Here is a 17531-nt window from a genome sequence, read left to right on the forward strand (position 1 = left end):
CCAGATTATACTGCCGTAACCACTGCCAAGCAGTTGGTTTGTGAATTCTTCCCGCGATACGGTTTGCCCCATGTTGTGTACTCAGATAATGGACAGCCATTCTCGTCCGAGCTCATGAAACAGGTATCACTCCTGTTAGGATACCAGTGGAAATTCCACTGCGTACGACACCCCGAGGCAGCTGGCCTCGTCGAGCGACACAATCAGACTCTGAAAACACGATTAGCGAAGGTCTGTGCAGAAAAAGGTGTAGATTGGATGGTAGCCCTGCCGGTTGCCCTCTTTTACATGCGTATGGTAGCCCATTCTAGAACTGGTTTAACTCCCTTCGAAATTGTTTTCGGTCGTCCCCCAAACATGTGGGGTACGCCTATGCCTCGTAAGATAACGGATGTTGATAGTAACATGCTAACAGATTACCTGGCTTCCTTGATGTCTGCACTACTCTCTTGTCGTTCACAGGTCGCGGCTGCCTTCCCGGACAACACCCAGGTGAAACCACATGAAATTGTTCCGGGTGACCTGGTGCTGGTCCGAAATTTCGATCGCTCCACCCCTCTGGAGCCCAGGTGGAAGGAACCAAAACTGGTGTTGATGACCACGCGGACCGCGGTGAAGGTGGAGGGGCGGAAAGGGTGGCTCCACTCCAGCCACATCAAACGATTTCATGGACTGTGTCCAAAGACTTTTCCCAAGGACTGCCCCGTTTCAGACACTGATACTAAACTCCCCCTGTTAGAGAAAACTCCGCAGCAGGAGTATAAAATTAAGCTAAGGTCTAGTAAGTCAGACAGCGTTTAATTGTTTAAGTCCCCCCTGGGTGAAGCGGTTAGACAGGTTTCTGACATGTATAAGATAGACCCAAATAGTGAGAGAGATAGACAAAAAGTCAAGAAAATGAAATACTGTAAAAATCTGCGTAGCAGATGCATTATTACGTTGCTTTTTATGTTTTTTCTGAGTCTTACAATCATATGTATAAGCTGGACGTTACACGTTTTCTTTCCTCCTCTTGGTTCACATGTACATCCTTCTTCCAATGACACCGTAGAGCACACATTCAGTGACCTGCCCCCACACGAACTTTCCTATCGACTTGCACTGCGCAACAACACTTTTATCCGTATGTTACACCATTCTCACCAGACCAGCAATGCCACAAATTGCTGGGTATGCGGCCGCCTCCCCCTTACCAGAAAATGAAGGGAGCTCTGACCCTTTTTCCTTATCCGTTTTCACACAATGGTTCGTGCGGAGCATGGTTTGCATTAATGTCCTCATTAGGTAGTAAGTCCACAGTTTCCCAGAGCAATTGGATATGGGGAGATCTGAATACAGTTATGAATAAAGCATGTTTCCCAGACAAGGACGGTCTTCCCCAAAGGACAGGGACCGATCTAGAAAATGAAGTGTATGATTTAGGTAATTTTTCCCTTAACCTCATGATTCTGAACGTCCAGTCAGAGACTAGTGTGAATTTACCGTCTATAACAGTCTTACCAGTGAAAGGTGAATTATGCGTTAGAAAGAATGGTTCAGTACACCTAGGACACAGTGATTGTAATACGGTAGTCGAATTCAGTGATAACGGAAAGTCTACTTTCAAAGCTTCCCGCCATTCCTATTTCATTTGTGGGTCAACAGCTTATGTACCTCTGCCCTTAGATTGGGATGGAACATGTTATATTGCATTTCTACTGCCACCAGTTATTCTAGCCCCATCCAATTATCACCAAAATACCCATCTAGTACATATCAGACATAGGAGAGGGATTGAGTCCCCAATTGTCGATCAGACCGAGACAGCGTGGGAGCAATACACAGATTTCAATAAAGGATTCTTTTTCTTTGTAGGTCCTGTCCAAAACAGTAAACTGATACGCAAATTGACCAGAACCCTTGAAGCAGTAGTGAACGAAACTACTTTTGCCCTAGGTAACTTAACCGAAGAGCAGTCTGCTATGAGACTTGTTGTTCTTTAAAATCGCCTTGTCCTTGACGTCATCCTGGCCGATAGGGGTGGGGCTTGTAGAGTGATCGGATCCAGTTGTTGTATTTTCATTCCTAATAACGCACCGTCAGTATACAAAGCCATAACAAGGCTCCATAATATAGCTCATCAGATACACCAGAATCGAGACACCTGGACTTGGTCCGGCTGGCTCTGGAGTGTAATATCAGCATGGGGATGGAAAGTACTGTCATTCCTAGGAATAATACTGCTCATAGTATTCAGTTGTTATCTCTGTCTACAATGTGGGCCAGCGATTTGCGGCTTGTGCGCCACAGCTTGTATTCCCCGTCCACGTTCACGATCCCGTGCTCGGATGAAAAAAGACGAGCAAATGATGTTATACGAACAAATAGATGGTCTCATGAAAATAGATATATCCTGAAGGGAACGTAGGGGACAAGGAGGGAATGAGGAAAATTTAATTTTATATGGCCAAGTATGTCCCCTAACATGTACCCCAACGTTCCATGTATGAGCATGATATCCATGCATTTTCCCTCCATGGCCGAAAATGAAGACGCATTTGCATTTGCATCCAACGTTAACATGTCATCTTCCAAGTCCCCCATGAAAGCAACATTAATTTGGTTTCTAGACCCATGTTGCCAACGTCTTTACATGATACACGTTTAAAGATGCACACGTTTTTCTGGCTCAGCCGAGCCAGGCCCTGAATTGAGGCTTCAGTCTCTTCTGTCTCTGAAAGCTGCAGTTTAGGTATGCATCCCTGACCTCTACCTTACTTCCTGCCCAGCGAAGCGGTGCCCGGCTCGGCCTGGCCTGCCTGCCAAGACGGTATTATGCCTACAGTTATCTGTTCAGCCTCCGCAAAAACACATTCCAGTCTAGTGAAATAGGTAAACATATTCCCGGCTGCAGAGCAAAGGGCCCAGCCTTCCTGTCTCCTTACAAGTAATTTAATGCACCCATTGCCATAGTAGGCCTATGGCCCCGCGCATTGCACAAAGACACGTATGCACCCACTAGCATTCAGTGATGTATGGCCCCTGCCCGAGAGACCTTTTGCTTCAGACAACACATCCTCCAAACACTAGATATCAGATATGTTATAGGTGCAGGTCGTTCTGACATCCCAGACATCAGTCTCCTCTACTGGTGCTAAAGTCAAGCCCCCAGCTCTCCCCAGTTACACGTCAATATCACGTCATGTTTAGTTGCGCGCGCATACAGGGTAAAGGTTTCTGCCGACCCAGCAGATTCCCTCTATGTATCCACCCACCTGTGACACTTTTGTGACGTTTCTAGCACACACCTCCGTGTACGCCTATTACACGCCTTCTTTTATGCCCATATGTTCTTATCTTCTTCTTTTCACTTGTTACGCCTACTGTATTCAATGCAATTATACTGTTTTACTATATATAATGTGTGATGTTAATAAAATGTTGAATATCCCTTCCTGAACCTTAGTGGTGATGGAACCCGATGTCCAGTGTCTCGAGGCACTTAATTAAAGCCCGTATGACTCAGATACCACGGACTCTGCCTCTCATTTTATTGAGCTATCTTTTATTGTCATTTATGTATAAAAAAATTGTCCCGGTAATTTTATTACCACATAATGTAGTGTAGGTCCTATTTTCCCAATAGGCCCTGCGCATTGGAATAACATAAACAGTAGTATGGACGTAGAAGTGCGGATCTTCCAGGTCTCCACTGACTATGCTAAACTTAATTGGGTTTGTTACCAACTAGCTCAGAGGTCACTGGAAACTTTCTTGACTGAATAGGAAGTGATCAGCTTCCCTGGTACAGACAAGAAGGGATTCAGTTTTCCAACAACCTCATAAACATGACAACTTTGCTCCTTAGAATAAGAGTCAATCTCTAGAGTCGTGTGAAACAATAGACAGTTATTTTACTCAGTCAGTTTTGTGCAGATTACTTTCACCGAAGTGCAGAGAATAGAGAGACGGGCGTTTTCAATAAAAGGTATTATTTATTGAACAGTCTTTCTTCTTGTTCAAGAGAAATGAATTGCCACAATTGCAAGACTAGTTATTATAAAAAGTGCGTACAGTAAAATGAGGATTGCGAAATAATACTGTAAAAGCATTGATATGGTTTCTTAGCCATACAATGGTTAAAATGAATAAAATATATACATTCATATATACATCCAGCTAACGTACTCAACTGGTGCTTCTAACTACGCCTACCCCAGTGTACCTGACCTAAGCCTAATACTCGGGAGGGAGTAAGTAAGTAGCAGTTTTAGTTAAGTTGGTTTTGCCAAGGTTTGCTTCAAGAATTCTCTCTAAGGGTTTAGTCAACACCATACCTCTGGAATAGAATGTTGGAGGTCTTGTATCTCCTTCCAGGACTCGATATCCCAGTCACTCGCAAGAGTAGGCTGGAAACGTCGGAGCTGGATTTTCTCGGCAAGAGAAAAGACAGCGTCTCTCTCAGTGCGTCGGGGAGGAGGGGCAGCGTCCGTGGGCAGCTTGTATCTGCTGGGCTCTGCAGGGGACAGCTGTTCTGCTCCTATGTTCACCACACCATCGCCATCATCGATGCCGTTGAGGCAGCGTTTGCTTAAGGCAATGTTGGTAATATTTATACCTGAAAGGTGCCTGGTTTGACGTAAGTTTTTGGACATAAGACGTCAATAAAGATGTCGCTAGGAAGTGATCGTCTCTCAGTGCTCATTAGAGTTCTATTACTAATCAAAACATAGCAAGCGGGGCATTCCCAGGTTGCTGAGTTTTTATCTTGTTGAAGAACTCGGAGTGTAATCTAGGAATCTTAGATAGTGGCTTCTGCTGTGTCATTTGCTCTAATGAGCTGCAGAGGAAGCTGCAGAGGAAGAGATTCTGAAATGTGGCTCTGATCGTGTTAGGCCAGAGACGAGTTTCTGAAATATCACTCTTGACCGTTTATGCCATTATAGGGGAACAAATGGATTATAGCCTTATAGGGGCATAAGGTCACAGTATTGATCGGGGTCCTAGATCAGAACGCGACAAGGTAATATCCGGTCTGCCGAAGGCAGAACCAGAAGTACAGAGATTTAATGATTCTTAGAGTAGACGATTTGTCACGCCTCTGTTTTTGCCTCTCTCCCATTGGCTGGCTTCCTAAACGGAGGCCAGCCATTGGAAGAGAGAGCTGTCCCTTCGAATAGGCTCCGTCCTTTTCGGATTAGGAGGTGTTTTCGGTGTTCTTCTTTCCACGTTTAGGCCACGCCCATTCTGAGAACGCCCAACATGCCCTCGAATCCGAAAAATTTCTGAAGCTTGAGGCCGCCATTTTCCTGCTGGTAAAGTTGAGGTAGGCTGCTCTTTCCTCGTTCTCGTCGTCTTTTTTCCCGCCCCCTCCCGCTGTCCGTGTCTTTGTTCATATAGTATCCTGCCCCCCTCCCGCTGTCCGTGTTTTGGTTCCCGTTGTATCCCGCCCCCTTCCCGCTGTCTGTGTTTTTTTATCCCCCCCCCCCTGCTGCTGTACCCGGATCGCCACCTGCACCGCCATGACCCGCTGCCGCTCCACTGGGTGGCTTCTCCCAGAGCTCGCTTTTGTGCTAAAAACCTCCCACCTTTCTCTTCTGAAAGGCATCTATGCCCTGACCCGTGTGCCGCCGCTGATCGCAGCCGCCGCCACACCGTGTCCCCAAGGGCCGCCCCGCACCCTGCCTCCACCCATCTCCGAGGACGAAGTGCACCACCCGCCTATCAGCCCCCACAAGCTCCTGGGACCCTAGTGAGTCAATTGTACGGTGCGTGCCCTTGAGCGTTTGCTCCGCACCGTACCTTGCTGCGGAGGCCGCGCCGCACTAGCTGACCGGCTGGTACGAGTTGTGCCCACTGCTGGGTGCCGCCGCGCTGCCTCCCCTCCTTGCCTGCTCCCTCCGGTATCCGGCCCGTGTACCAACACTGGTAAAGTGCGTTGACCCGCCCCGCACCAGAGGGAATCCCCGAGGCTGCACCACAGGAGGAGGAGCTGCCCTGTACACGGAGTACGGGCTGCTCTAAAGTGCCCTTCCCTGCCGAAGGATTTCCCAGAAGCTGCGCATCGAAGACGCCAGGACACAGACATCGCCCCTGACCGCTCGCAGAGCCCCTCGGAGGCCCCGCTCTAGCGCCGCACCTCGTAACGCTGCCACGAGCCGAGCCCCCATCAAGGCGCCCTGCTGAGCCTGTCCCGGTCCACAGCTGTTCCCTGCATTTGTCTGCGGCAACCCCCCCCCCTTTGTGCAAGGTACTGTAACGTGTGTGTTCGAGGGCGCAAGTCGGGGACTCGAAGGTCCGCCCCTCGGGGACTCCCTTGCTGGCTGTTAACCCCTTGCAGGGCCGGATAAGCTGCTGGTGCCCCAGTTCACGAAGCGCACAGAGCAGTGCCTTGAAGCCAAGCCTCTTTGAGTTAAGAATCTGACCCAAAGCAACTTTTAATGAGGGCATTTAAACCTGTCCCCCCTTTTTTATGAAAGACGCTTTGCTGACAGAGCATTGTTTTAAGGAGATCTGAAACCCCATTGTCTCCTTGACTGATTTCAAGACGCTTTGCTGAGGGAACTGTATTTAAAAGTAATGCTGGATTTGAAGCATTGAAACAGCCAGGAAAAGTATCCATTCCAAATCCCAACAAAAGTATTGTGTGCATCCTGATTTAATGTTATTTAAGGTCTTGTGATAAGTCTACAAAACTGCTATCTTTTACATAAAGTCTACGTATTTTTATATACCTACGGCCTGGTGTCCATTTGTGGGGGGATCAGTGTGATTTACTGTGTGTGATTATAAATGCTTAACTAAATGCGCCCTAGAGATTAGCCTTGACTGCTCGCGCCACGCAACCTAGAGGTTGAGCGGGGTTATTCTAAAGGGTAGTTCCCTTGCCCTGACTAGAGGAGAGGGTCCCTATTTGTCACAAGTGCATACTTGCGCCATCCAGAGACCCCCAATTCCACACCACTCTCTTCCCCCACACCACTCTCTTCCCCCACACCACTCTCTTCCCCCACACCTCTCACATCGTCACTCTCTCTCCCCCTAACTCTCACACTAACACTCTCACTACCTCACTATCTCTCACTACCTCACTATCTCTCACTACCTCACTATCACTCACTATACTACACTCTCTCGCTAACTCTCTAACTCACAACTCAACTCTCTCTTTCTCACAGCAACACAATATCACTACAACTGTAACTATCTCACTCTAACACACTACTCAAAATTCACTCTCTCTCTATCTCACTACCTCTCCAGCACTACATCACTCTATTTCTATCTCACTCTCACTACCTCACTATATCACCACACACTCTCAAAAAATAACTACATCACTCTCTCACTACCTCACAACTTCACTCTCTCTTTCTAAATTACTAATTCACTCTATCTCACTACCTCACTCTCAAATACACTAAGTCACTTACACTCTCTCTTTCACTACCTCACTATCTCACTACATCACTCTGTTTCTATCTTAATACCTCACAACATCACTAACACTCACTACTTCACTCTCTCTTTCAATACATCAATCTTTCTCTATCTCACTACCTCACAACATCACTCTCCATCACTACCTCACTCTCTATCTACCTCACTCTCTCACTACATCACTCACTCTCTATTTCAATACCTCTCTATCTTGCTACCTCACTCTCTCTCTGCTAATGCAATATGTCTAATGCAATATGTAACACATATGCAAACATTTAAACTATTGACAATAGAAATGACAATAACATTTACTTAGGGATAAAAAAATAAAAAAATAATAATAAGCAATGCCAATAGCTCTACCTATAATATTGCCGAGACCATTGCATTGTAAATGCGTATTCACACTTTCTGTGCAGCAGTGTGGGTGGGGGGTGGATGCTCATAATCATATTAGGATTTTTTGTTTTTGTGAGACTCGGCAGTTGTAAAGTGCTACTGAACTGCTTACTGTCATAATGGCGCTCCACACAGTTACCTTTAAGAATGTCCTTGAGCCAGTAAATTAAAAATGCCAACATGGCCACTTGTGCAGCACGACACATCTGCACACATGTATCATGATTTATGCCTACACTTCAGTGGATTTGTTGGACTAGTTTAATAAGTGGACATGAGTCATGACGCATGCACCCATGTGCATCATGTCTCATGGGTAAGTATCACAACCACCTCGTAATGGCTTTTATTTAGTAGAAAGCCCATTCCCAGATGGCCACACTTATGTTTGCAAGTGTGCACATGCTTCCTGACGTACTGGTGGTCATTTTGCCATTAGCTAATGGCAAGGCAAGTTAGCCTTAGCACAGCCAATTGCCCCTGCTTGTACGGCTGAGACATATCGGGTTTGGCAATGCGTTTTTTAATTATGATGTGTGTATATTGATTTTGTGACCAGTGACTGACTTTCTGTGCTTTTGCTCTGTGCCATCTGGTCGTTTTATCCGCAGCTTTATAATAATATATAACATTATTAACAGTGTCCCTTGTGTTATGAATTTGAAATAAACGTAATATGGACGGATGTAAAATATTAGGGGTGATTGATGCTCATTTTCCTTGATTAATGTCAGTTAATTAATGAATAGTATAAGCATAAAACTTTGAAACCGGTAGCGGGCACTGATTAGTATTCAAAGAGGTCATTACAGAAAGACGGTGGAGCACATAGATAGGGGTTTCAGTCACTTTTATTGCTGTTTAGCATTTGTCAAGCCCACGTTCAGCCATTGGTATGGCACTGAAGCACTTCTCAGCAGCGAGCAGTAACTTCCCAGGTGAGTCCGAGGTGTTCACCACAGACCGGGAGAATAGTCAGTCTGTTGAGATGTTTGGTCTGTAGAGTGAACGACGAGGTATCTCTGGCAGGTAGATGTGTCAGAATTAAATAATAGAAAGTTTCATGAGAAGCAGTAGTGTCTGGAACTGATCGGGAATGGCGGGCGGGGGGGGGGGGCTCGAGGGAGGATTGGGAAAGGTAAAAAAAATATAAACAAATGAAAAACTTACAAGCTCGCTTCTCTTCCGCTCTCTCCCGCGTCTCATTCTCTCCTCTATAGAGCCGGGACAGGAAGCAGCCCGGCCCTTTCCCCTAAGCCAATCACAACGCTGCAATTCAGCTTTGTGATTGGTCTGAGCGCTGTGGGTCGGCGCTCAGCCAGGAAATGGGGGCATGGGCATGTTCTCCATGCTGGCTGTAATGCAGCCTGCATGGAGAACATGAGAAGGGTGCATGACTGTTTTGGATGGCCCCAGAGGGCCAGCCAAACAGTCATTGAGAACTTGGAGTGGGCAAACTACTCCTCCCTGTTCTCAGAGCAGAGCAGCCCCGCCCGCCAAACACAGCTAAGCAGCAGGAACAAATACAATGATAATAACCTCGTTATTATCATTGTATTTGTTCTTCCTTTCACTTATTTGTAGCAGTGGGGCGATGCTCCTCCACCTTAGTGGAGGAGCCGCCACTGGTAAGAAGATGGTTTTGAGGCAGATGGATTGCAGTTGGCATAGAGTTCGAGACTGGGGGCCAAGCAGTGTCTGCTCCAGAGTAAGAGCAGGACCTGTATGAGGGAGGTAAGTACACCTGCATCATTCCTTAGGATCCAAAACAGGGGCGTAATGCAGCCCCCGCAGCTCCAGCAGTGCGGGGTGCCCCCAACCCCTCAGAGGGCCCCCAAACATTACAAGGTGGTCCCATTTGGCCCAAGGCCAATGCATATTTGTCAGATTTGGGTGACACAGGGATCCCTTATCCCTTTCTGCAGGGGCGCCCCATCATTCTTTATTTCACTACTAATTGATAAGTGGTGGAACGAACAGCCCCACTGCAGAGAGCGGAGGGACATCTGTACGTGACAACATGCTATTTTGAGACCTACCCACAGAGCTGTCTTGACATGTGCGAGATGTGCGCACATTTGGGCCAGATTTGACATTAAGAAGTTGATGGTAGATGTGTTGATGATCACCTTCCCACCTGTCAGTGCCAGGTGGGAAGGTGCAAACAAGAATGGGCACACAGCTAATATTTGTTTGCAGTTGCACCACCCAACTGCAGGAATTTCACTTTTATATGTCTGATCCGCCTTATAGACTATCAATGTGCATATAGGTGTGCTTGGCGCAGATCACTGCACTGCTAAACGTTTGACTGCAGTGCCATCTGTAATACACCATCCCTCCCTCAATGAGATAACCGACAAAAGTCTTTCCCGCCACAAGTCTAGCAGTGCTTTTATACTTAAGTGCCCAATGATGGATCGAACTATGCCTGAGTCCTTCAAGGACAAGAACCCTAATTACAACCTGTGGAGATATACCCAGAAAACAAATAGAGGCATAATACAGGAAAATCCATACAAGAAAAATCCACTAGAGACAAGCTTCAATGTGCAACCATAAAGGTTTATTTAACAATTCAAGGGGTTTCGCCAAGGAATTGCAAGGTAAAGGAAGCTATTTAAAGTTTTCACTGTAGTTAAGTGTAAAGGGCGAGCACAAATCTGCAACCATTGTTATGGGTAATCCAGCCAATAATATATTGCATTCAGGATAGATGGTGTTGATGCAACTGTCCCCATATTTCAGTTGGAAAACTATTTTGTTCACTTGAGGTTCATCTTCTACTATTTTAACTAGGTTGTCTCACATGTCTCGGTACTCACTGGCTACGTGACCTCATGTAAAACATTTACGAGAGGTGGCATTTCTGGCTGGACATATCACGTTGTAAACTAAGTGATTGCTACTGCCACATTGATAGCACTTTAGTTTGTGGGGATCAACTTTTTGTCTAAATGTATTAGAGTTGCCATTCGTTCCTTTAATGTGGACTTTGCAATCTATATCACTTTTTATCTCAGCAATTGAGTCAATGGGCTTGTTTAGCTCCTTCATATATGGAACTGTGTGGCAGATTTACAAGAAAGTGACGCATCTGTAGGGATGAGTCACTTTCCCTGCGCCAACATGCAAAACCCTTGCGTCACCATGGATACGCCGTACTTACAATACGGTGCACCATGGTACAAGGGTTGACAGATGTGTCAGAAATTCTGACGCATCTGTTGACGGAAAAGTCACGGATTGCTGGAGGTGTGTCGCAAGCACGACGCAACTCCAGCAATGTGTGTTGCAGCCTATTCCCAATACACTGCGTCACTCCTAACGCCTGCTTCAAGCAGGCGTAAGGTTTTGACGCAGTGGCGTCCTAAAAGTCATGCAGTGAAATCTTGTAGATTTCACTGGGTCACTTTTACGAGGCTTTCCTGCGTGGGAACGCCTACCCTGCATGCATTATACCTGACGCAGGTATAATGTCACGCAGGGCTTTACAACGTGACGCATCTCCCTAGATGCGTCACATTGTAAATGGGCCGCAACTTTTACGTCGCCGCTGCGTCACAAAAGTGACGCAAAGACGGCGCAAAAGTGAGGGAAGGGGCTTGCAAATTCACTCCTGTGTGTTCAAGTGATGTAGCAACGTCTATTGTATGAAAAACAGAGTTTTTGGTTAATAGTTTAACATGAATGTGCTAGTTTTTGTGCATCTCACCAATTGATCTCAAATTAACAAATCTGATAAGGCACCAGAATCACATAAATTACACAAACCCCTTAATACAGCAGTGTAATTAGTAACATTTTCTTCTTTTCCTTGTGTCTAGTAAATAACATGTGGTGCTCTAGACCCACATTACTTTTATCACCAAAATGGGCTTCTAATCTAATGAATGTCACTTTTATTCATCTATATCTTCTTCCTCTACATTGTGAGTATAACAGGTTCAGGAAGAGTTTCATAAATTTACATCCATGTATTTTCATAATATGTAACAAACCATGGGGCATATTAGCAAGGAATTGCGATATTTATCGCAAAATGCGCTTAGCGTGGTTTTTTTATCGCTGCTTATCGCTGAATATGTTAGCGGAGAAAACATGCTATTAGCAACGTTTTTTTCCATTGTGCTAAAATATTCAGCGATAGCGGCGAATTACATGAATATCGCTGGAAATCCGGCATTATTTACGCATTAACGCCAATGGGGGCTTAACCTGACAATCCACCTCCCATTGAATACACAGGTAAGTCAGCCTATTAGTAGGCGTTAGATTCTAGCGATAATCGCGTTTAGCGCAACTTTTTTTATTGTTAAGTCTGCGTTGCTAATAGGCGATAGCTGTGTTAGCGACTGCTTTCAGTCTAGGCAGCATTGTGATTGGTCTGAGCGCCGTGGTTCAGCGTTCAGACAGAGGCTGGCTTTGGGAACATGTAGAGTGCGGTTGACGCTTTGGCCGGCCCGAGGCGGCATGTGCACTTTAGGTGCTGTCACCACTTCTACCCCTGTGATGCATGGGGAGCCCATCCCCGCAGGCCTGGTTTCAGCTGCAAGCTGAATGCAAAAAACAAAATTACAATCAAGACCGTTATTATCATTTTTTTTTTTGCATTCAGCTTGCAGTTGAAGCAGTGGGGAGGAGCTGCCACTGCTTCAAGGGTGGTAGGCAGGCATACTCACTAGAAAGTTTCTTAAGCTCACTATGCATTTTTAGAAAACCAAGAATGTCATAGAAGGTGGTAGCTGAAGAGTTTGGGGGGCTGGACTACACATGGGGTTTGTATACTGAAAATGGTGTGCTGTACAGCAGAAGCATTTCCAGGTAGTCATATACACCGGGAAGTTCTGAGTTCGATGAGTGGCGATGATGTAAGGCAGGGAATCCGCCTCAAATGGCGGGTTTGAAGTTGAGAAAGGTGGTGCTCTTTGATGGAGTATCATTGCTACGAAAGACAAACCTATCCTTCCAGGAATCGTCTTCCCCCGTCCAGAGGCATTTCCGTGTGCTCCATGCTGCACACTCACCTGTGTGCTCTACATTAACCCCATGTTATCTCCTTCATGTGCATCTCCCCAAGACCTTCCTGTTGCTCCTTCCCATGTGTGCTTCTTTTCCCTTCCCCCCACCACCTGCTACCTTAAACCACTCTTCCACTGCCCCGTCAGTACACATCTGTGGTCTTATTTAGATTATTTATTATGTTAAATTTTATGGAATGCCAGGCAGCAATCGCTTTTGGCCCTTCCACTTGATGAATAAAACCGCTATCATGCTACGATCAATCTCGGATCAGTATATAAAACAATTTGGTGCTTGTGTCATATGCATGCATCATGACATATGCCCGCCTATGTCCTTGCCACCAAACAAGCTGAAGTGTATGAGGCAACATTGGAAGATGGCTTAAAAAATCACCTCAATCATCTCCTCCACAAACAGAGATGTTCTCCTAGCTGCCCATTGTCTTACAGGTCAATAGACAGGGCCGGACTGGCCGTAGTGGGCATTTCCCCGATGGCCCGAGAGGTGAGGGATGGTTTTGTGGCCGTGGGTGCCGCTTTTGTCACTGGGGCCGGTTTTGCTGCAGGGCTGCAATATCGGCCCCCTGTACGAAAAGCAGGAGCAGTGCTTCTTACTAGTACCTCCTTCCTCCTCCTATCCAGGGCCGATCGAGCAGCAACTGTTCCCAGTCAGGCCCTGCCAATCGCTCTACTTAAGTAAGACTACTAGACTTTTGGAAAAGTTCTGACCTCATGTATTCTGCCAATTCTACCACAATTGCTCCAGCCAGGTAAAAATGGATTCATCCCACACAGGGATATCTCACTGAATCTCAAATGTCTTTATAGGCTCTTGGAGGTGTTCTTAAGCTTGGACCTCAAGAAGACTTTTGACATCTTTCATTAGTAATACATTTTCAAGGTCCTCCAGCACTTTGGTTTTAAAGCTCAAACTAGCCATCTAATTGGAGTGTTATACAAGCACCCTTGCAGTGTAAATGCACACTGGAAAACTCATACCCCCTCCTTCACTTTCAATAAGTTACAAGGCAGGGAAGTCCTTTGTTCCACCTGCTATTTGCCTTGCCCATGGAGCCCCCCACAGTGTGGCTGAGGCCTGAGGAAATATAATTTTTGATCGAGTAGTGTTCCCCAGCGCGTACCCCACCGTCTCCATGTACTAGCTTGCAGTGCATGTGATTTCCCTCCTGTGTCAGCTATGAAGACGCAAATACATTTGCGTCCATCTTTAACATGTCCTCTTTCAGATCCGCCATGAACGGATTGAATATTCAGTTCCTATATATGCCGTGCCACCGTTTGTGGTACACTTTACACGTTTTTCAGCTCTGGTGAAGTAGGCCCTGATTCTGTCATTAAACCTTTTTCCTGCTTCCCGACTCTGAGGGCCTCAACCCAGGCTGCCCCCGTACCAGTCACCCCTGCCTTACTCCTTGCGCGGCTCCAGCCCAGCCTTCTGCCTGCCAAGACTGTATTCAACCTTCGAATTATCTGCTCCACTCCTCGAAAATACATTCCTGTCTCGTAGCTCAAGTAAACATCCTCCCAGCTGCAGGAGCATTGGGCCCGGTCTTTCTGTCTCCGTGCAAGTAACTCATAGGCTCTGTTGCCATGGTAGGCCCATGCCCCCTCACCCCGCATGCCGACACGTAGACACATATACACGCACTCACAACCAGTATAGAGTAGTCTCTGCCCGAGAGACCTTTTCCCTTCCAGATACTACAGTTCCTTAAACATATGATATCAGATACGATTTGGGATTAGGTTGATCTGACATCCCAGACTTATGTCTACACTTGTAGTGTTAAAAGTCAAGTCCCCTTCACCCTCCAGTTACACGTCAGACACACGTCAAGCTGCTGCGCGCGCATCTCTGCCATGAATTTCTGCTGACATTGCAAGATTATCCTATGAATCCACCCATTTGTGACCTCATGATAAATGACGTCTCTAGTACACGCCTTCATGCACGCCTATTGTAACGCCTTTTCTATGACGTATTCATATGTTATCTCTCCCTTTTTTCAGCTGTTACGCCTACTGCCTATTCGTTAATGTAATGCATTGACTATATATATGAACTTCTGTAAATAAAATGTTGTCTGTCTGCCCCTTCCCGAACCTGTGTGGTGACGGAATGGTATGCCACCTTGGCTCGAGCCAATAACCCAATTCCTTTTACAGGAATAAAACCCTTTTGAGTTAACCTCAATATCCCGGATTTTGCCTCTTATTTATCTGAGTTATTCTTATTGATTATTGATTCTAAATTATGCATAGGTAATTGATTTTACCACAGTTTCTGGCGCCCGAATAGGAATCCCTCCCCCACCCCACGCGCCGGAGGTGCGTTGCAGGCCTAGCCCCCTGCCACAGCCGGACGGACAACTACGCGTACCCGCAGGATTTCCTGTATCTCCCTCAGGCCAACGGAGGTGACTGAGGCTGCGATCGACACCCAGACGAGGCGGTGAGGAGTGCGGAGGATCCCGACCTGAGCCTAGCTGAGAGAGCAAGATCCGAGGTATACGGAGGCCCACCAGGTTCCGAAGTTCCGAAGTATCTGCGTCACGAGTCGAGTCCGAATCCAGTCCGAGCCCAGTCCAGTCCAGGGTTTCCGAGGCCTTCTGTTTCCGTGCTTCCTGGTGAGTACCGTTGCTAGGAACGCATCCTGACGTGCGCATTAGTTTGTGCCGGTCAAGACAGGTTCGGGTACACGAGCCTGGTCTGCACTGTTTAGCAGTGTATCTATACTGTTTAGCAGTATATCTAGTTTGCATCTGTAAAAGGTGTTTCTGTGCCGTTTAGCGGTACATCCTGTTTCACGTGGTTGGTAGGTTTTCATTGTTATTAATGTGGTTCGTTCTTGAAATGTTTTAATGTGTCATTCAAATGTCGTGGTGTGAGTGAATGTTCGATCTTCATTATTGTGCTTACACGTGTTTTATGTGTTTTATGTGTAGTGTGTTCATGTTCATATCTAAGTAAGAACCAAGTAGCCAGATTTCAGAATGCCGTTGTTTTCCAAACTAAGACAAATAAAAACCCGTAAAGGGGTTCTAGAAGAAGCTGTTCCCATTCCACCTAGGGATACTCCAGGGTACTTTATGTACCATAAGCACGGCCTAGATGCCGTTTTATTTCTCGACTTATGGGTGGATTACACTAAAGAACTGTCAGAGAATCAGAGATGGCCCGCTGCTGGGACATGGGATGCAGATTGCATCATGAGAGTAGAAGAAGCTTTATGGAAAAAGAAAGCCAGACAGTCACAGAAGGATGCCATCGAGTTATGGCGTAAAGAATCGCATAGGCGTACAGAAAAAGCTCACAGACTAGAAGAAAAGAGTAAGGAGGAGTCTGACAAGACCCGAGAAAATGCATTAGTTGAGGAAGGTATCAGAGTAAAATTTAGAACAAGTAGACAGACAGCGAAATACACTCGTGAATGGCATGTTCCCCATCCTGTCAAAGGGCTTGCCAAAGGCCTCTCCGGAAGTACCGAAGGACCTACCACCTCCATTGCTCCCGACTAAAACACACCAGAAGACAGCAAAGGACATTTTCCTCTCCTCCTATTTAGACGATGTAGCTCCCGCATATGTTAATACCGCATTGCCACAAGTGCCTGCGCCTAACGGTCAGAACGATTATGCTCTTCCTCCCCCACAACAAGCTGCTCCTCCCCCGATTCCTCCTGGTCTTCCAGTTTTCCCTCCACCTCCTACTTCCCTTGATACGGACCCGACTAACCCCTTCGGAGCCGGCGCCTCAGGAGGCGCGTCCGGAGGAGCGATAGGTTTCCAGACCCCGCCATCTACCCATCGCATGAGCTTTAGAGAGCTAGCGCAACAGCGTACACCTAGAACAGATATTACATTTTATGGAGATCGCCTTGCAGACTGTAGATATGATCCTGTACCTGGTAGAAAGAATGACGAGAGAATGTTACTCGCATCAATACGTTTACGGCGAGTCACGAACTTCCTAATGACATTACCTGGAATGACAGAATACTTAGATCGAATATATAAGTTTGTTCAGACAGGAGTAGGGCCTGACAGTATTAAGGAGGCCATGACCTATCAGAAAGTGGATACTAAAGCCAAGATATTGCGGTTTCTCATAAACTGCTTCATTAGAGAAGTGGATAGGCCGGGTATGAACCCGGAAGACGTAAAAGCACTCCACAGATGGGGTCAGAATATAGCAGATGGACAGCATGACAAAGAGGCCTGTGTAGATAATATGTACCGAAGAATCAGAACCGCAATTAATAAGATGCATGAGAGAAGACAGCCCGTACCGGAAGTAGATTCCGACAAACATGAATCCACGGAGGAGGAGCCAGAGGAGGAAGCCGAGACACCGGAACACGCACAGTTGCCGGCCAGGGAAATGATAGCTTATGTAGGTAAAGGAAGACCATATAATAATTCGATGCGCCCAGTGCGCCCAGAAAGTAAAAGGTTATATCAGGAAGCCATGTGTAATCCTAGAACACCCGAACACTTATTCCAAGCCACTGATAGAATACTTCAAGAGCGAATGGGGTACCATGTACTCGATTCTATGGATGAACAAGAATTAGCCAGGTCAGCCGTGCAATGGGCTGACAGCTCTGAGAAATATGGTGATGATGCGTTAGCACATACGTTCTTGAACTTGACTCCGAGTGAACAG

This window comes from Lissotriton vulgaris, chromosome 9 (assembly GCF_964263255.1).
Source record: "Lissotriton vulgaris chromosome 9, aLisVul1.2, whole genome shotgun sequence".
Taxonomy (NCBI): domain Eukaryota; kingdom Metazoa; phylum Chordata; class Amphibia; order Caudata; family Salamandridae; genus Lissotriton; species Lissotriton vulgaris.